This window comes from Chinchilla lanigera, unplaced genomic scaffold, assembly GCF_000276665.1.
Source record: "Chinchilla lanigera isolate Chin_1 unplaced genomic scaffold, ChiLan1.0 scaffold00009, whole genome shotgun sequence".
NCBI classification, from domain to species: Eukaryota; Metazoa; Chordata; class Mammalia; order Rodentia; family Chinchillidae; genus Chinchilla; species Chinchilla lanigera.
The window spans coordinates 11,653,173-11,657,790 of record NW_004955410.1 but is presented as its reverse complement, the minus strand read 5'-3'; the positions used below and the strand labels follow the sequence as shown (position 1 = coordinate 11,657,790).

At 55.9% G+C, this 4,618-nt stretch overlaps 1 protein-coding gene across 1 annotated transcript in view; it reads left to right on the top strand.

Moving 5' to 3' along the window:
• Cog5 (component of oligomeric golgi complex 5) overlaps nucleotides 1-4,618 on the top strand; it is a gene marked incomplete in the record, with an annotated part of 269,280 nt that overhangs the window by 263,076 nt on the left and 1,586 nt on the right.

The following is a 4,618-nucleotide window of genomic DNA, read 5'->3' as shown; positions in this document are numbered from 1 at the left end:
GCGTGGCCTCTTCCCACCCCGCGTCCGCGTCCTCCCAGGCGAGCGCGTCGGCGCCTCTGACCTCCGGCCGGCTCTAGCCTTGTGGAGGGCGCAGGGCCCCAGGCCGGGGACTTGCTGTCCCGTGTCCCCGCGGGAACTTCGCGCCCCTGCCGCGCAGACGCCCCGAAGGCCCTGCCTGTGCGGCCTTCTCCGCCCTGCTCGCCCTGGCGTGGTGGGCGGCCCCCTGCCCCTAGGCAGCCAAGCCGGGAACGCGAGTCCTGGGTGGGCTCCCCACCCTCACCCTCTGCGCAGGGGTGGCGCACTGCGGCGTGCGGGCCGCAGCAGCTGCTTGTCGCCCTCGGAAGCCCTAGGAGGTTGGCCAGCGCTGCTCTGCTTCTCTGGAAACCTGCGCTTAGAGCCCTTCCCAGCGGTCCCTGCCCGGGCCAGCGCCCCGCGCCCCGCGGCTCCCCGATCGATCCGGGCGGTGCGAGCTGGCCGCGTGCGCCCGCGGAGTGCTGGCCCGGCTCAGCCCGGCCTCGGCCTCTCTGCCGCACGTGCTGGGATGGGGCCACCGCGGGGTCACCGAGAGCCCCAGGCAGCTGCAGGGGGCCATGGCTCCTCGTGAGCAGCTCCCCGCGCAGCCCCAAAGGGACCATGAGGAAGCGGGCAGCTTCTGCGCGCAGCCGAGCCGCGGGCTTGCTGTCCGGAGCCTCCCGGCGCCTGTGTGCACGAAGGCGAGGTTAGCGGAGGACCCCCTCCTGAGTGTCTCCCCGGCTGCGTGCACCCAGCCGGGGGTGCGAAGGGTCGCCCGGCGCCCTCTGCGATCCTGCGACTAGCCGGGCGCGCTGGCTCGGGCCTGGCCCGGCGGGCCTGCGCTACCCCGCGGCTCTGCAGTCTGTGCACTGTTCTCGCGAGGCCCGCAGGCTCACTCAGCCGCGGCCCCGGGGTTTGACAGGGACTCGGTTAATGGAGCGGGCTCGTCTTGTGGCCTTCACAGGTTGGGATGAGTTCACCCACAGCAGTTGTCCTGCTCTGGGTACATCACAAATCTGTTTTCTTTTGCTTCTCTTTAAAAACGTCTCCTGAGTGATTTCATCAGCAGTGCTACCGCTAGCCTATATTTAGCACTGAAAATCATGCTCAGAAATCCTGTCAAGCTTCTTAAACGAGGCCTACCCATCGCTGCGCACACGGCTGATACCAGAACCTTTGTGCCCTGAGCTGGGGATGCTGTAAAATGCGTCCCGCTGCAGCCAGGCTGGGGGCCTCCGGGCCAGGGAATGTGTGTCAGACGTGGTGGGGCTCAGCCTGTGCCCCTGCACACCGAGCCGCACGGCGATGTCCTTCCCCTGTAGATAACCCGGGGTGAGCGCTGCTCTTTAAATGTCAGGCCGTTTGTTTCAGCCCCCGGGACAAGCCCTGCTGTCTACGCATCCTGTCCCTCCAGCACAGTCTCCTGGGCCAGCATAAAGTAGGGCAGTGAGGACAGCAAGGCCGCTGCTGCGTCAGTGGCACACTGCAGACCCTCCTGCCTTTCTCCCTGGTTTTCTGGAGCCTGCATGAATAATGGTCAAGTTCATTTTAAGTCAGAGCGATCGCAGACTCAGGAGCCAGGTGGGGTGGGTGGGGAAGGGCCGTGTTAGAGCGGCCTGACGGGCACCCCGGGGTGCCCCGGGTGCCTGTGGCCTGTGGTGCCACTGTATGTCAACGCAGGGTGAGGTGTGAGTGCTCGTGGACATCTCCCACGTGCTGCAGAAAGGAGGATGAGCCTCAACACCTTCACTTTCAGTAGTTGAGGTGGAGCAGAGTGCATTTAGGTCAAACTTGTCCACGAACTGCAGGCCTAATGCTTCTCTTCTCTGCAGTTTTCACCAAATGCTATGTGCTGTTCGCCTCCTTGGGCCTCTGCTCTCTCCACTGTGCAGGACCACAGGCTATGGACCCTTCCCTCCACCCCAGGGCCCCTGCGGTAGAGAGAGGTACTTGGTCTCTGCTGCTGGGGTCACTGAGACATCGGGCGCCTACAGGGTTTGAGAGCTGAGGGTCTGAAATGGGAGCCCGGGAGAAGCCTGGCCTTTAACTGCTGTTTGAGGCTTGAGGCGTATCTGTCACCGTGCGCTTCACCACTAGTCCTGCGGAGTGTGCAATGCCTGACAGATACCAACTTGGTTTTCCATAAAGTCTTGTTTGACAAGTGGATGTCACCTTGAGCAGTGTTGCCGTGGCCAGTTCTATAGTAATAATCTGTGGGGTTTGTCCCCGGTGGGGATAACTATGGTTACAAAGCACAGTTGCAACCAGTTCTTACATAATGCTTGGCCTGCCTTCCAAGAAAGCCGGTGTTTTGCTGAAGCATATGAAGTAATTTAATAAATGCTTGAAAATCTTGCTCTGATTTTATGTGGGAGGGCAGCTTAATCTGTTTTTCTCTCCATAGCTCTGATGGTGTTTTTGATGAATCAAAAAAACCCCATTTCTGAGCTTCTTTTTACATATTATATAATTTATATACTGTCTTATCCTATTGAATGCAAAGAAACTAAGTTGATTTATGACGATTTATTAAACAGGAATGGATGTAATCCATTACATTACAGAAGAATTTTCTATGAATTTCAGCACATTCAGTTCTTACATACAGGAACACACACACAGCCCATTGTTAAAGAAGGCTGAGCCCTTGAGGTTTCTCCACTGTGTGTGAATCTTCAGGACGACATTTATGGAGCGGGGATGATCGCCCAGAATGGCACAGCAACCAGAAGAGTATTAAAAGCGTCAGGCTTTTCCTAGAGAAGTTGCCCCATAAAAGAGTGTTTTGAACCCTACAAAATACTGTTCTGTGAGTGTGAAATTCCATCTTGCAGCCAGTTGGGAATTATGTATTAGTGGAGCTCAGGACTTAGCATGTGAGCTGAGGAATGGTATTGACTGACTTCCTGTTAGGAAGCGGCCCATCCTGCCACGTGGCTGATTTAAAAGACTCGTGCCCTGAACAGAGAAAGGGGCCAGGCTTTTAACGCAGGAGTCGGGCCTTTCCACAAGTGTGTGAAACTCCAAGGTGCTTCCTGTTCTCTTGTGCTGCCTGGAGTTAGGAAAGGCTTTACTAAAACACTGGACACTGAGTCCTGAGAGAGAGGAGTGCTGCGAGGAAGGGCGTCCCAAAGATAGGGAAGTGAGATTGAGCGTGGCCGGAGGTGCCTCTCACTAGGGAACAGCGTGGTGTTTGTTGGGTAATTCACCCTTGATCTCTGCTTGGGAGGGCAGTGAGGTCGGGCCAGTAGTCACAGAGGGAAGCCCTTTACACCAAAAGGAAACCTGGAGATCCCCTTGTTTTAGGCCATATCAAACCGTCTAAAAGCCAGCAGCAGCCCAGAAAGGACCGGGTGGACTGATGACAGCTGGTTGTGAATTTGGGCACTGGCCTGGAGGGAGTAGGGTGTGACAAGTGACGTTACACTCCAAGAAGAGATCTCTGGCTCTAGTGTGCAGGAGACTCCCTCAGACGGGACAGACAGGATAGTCGCCACCCAGGAGGCAACAGCAGTGGTCGGGGGACAAGATAGCAAAGGCTTAGATGAGGCCAGGGGAGAGCAGGGCAGAATGGCTGCATGTGGGAGTATCCAAGGCTAGCTCCGAGAGCTTGGTGAAGGATCAGGCATAGGAGAGGTCAGAGAGACCCTTAGCTGGCGCCCTGTATTGAAAGAAGAGGCGGCAGATTAGCTTGGGCCCTTGTGGAAGCAGTTGTGATAAAGACAGCAGGTGTGTAAACAAATCCAGAGGTCAGGGCAGGGAACAGCTGCAGAAGTGACTTCCACACTCAGGTGGTTGGGGGGCAGGTGCGCGCAGATGAGGGGCAAGGGGAAGGCACACCCCACAGAACGGCAGCCGGGACCGGCTGACCCCATCAAAACCAAACCAAGCTCATCCCAGCTGCGAGTTTCGAATCAAATTAGCCAGCGACTGTGTGAGCTGAGTAACAGTATTAACCTACATCTTTAGTCAGTGTGAAATTTTGAAGAAAACAATGATCATGACAAAAATGAGGCTGTACACCTGCCGCTTGAATAGGTCAGTAATGAAAAATGATCTCAGAACTGTTCTAACTCTGTATCAAGCAGGTGCTCTGGTTCAGGGATTGGCGAACTTTTTCTGTAAAAGGCCACAGACTCTGCGGCCTGTGTGAGGTCTGCCTCCGCCTTTCACTCGGCAGAAGCAGCCCGGGGTGCGTTGGCCTCATCGTGAGATCATGAATTACTACATTCAGACCACATCCCATCCTGTCGTGCACCGAAGATACTGCACCTGTGGGCTGCTCACGGCCCCGCACACCTCCTAATGTCACTGCTCAGCACACTCTGTGAACAGCTGCGTGCATCTCTCGTTGGTCATCAGTAGGGGAAGGAACAGGGCAGAGCGCCTGTGCTACCGGGCATGACCACCACCAAGTCCAATACACGCGAGCAGTTAACCGCACAGCCAGAGGGACACGCTCCTAAGGTGTGAAGGTTGTTGTTCATTTGCCCTTTAGAACTGGACACAGCAGTTCTGGAAATGCGTTTATTTCTAATTTTTTCATGCTGCTACTCCCTAAAGTTTTTAATTATTACTTTCAGATTTTTTTCATTTTGGTTTTCAG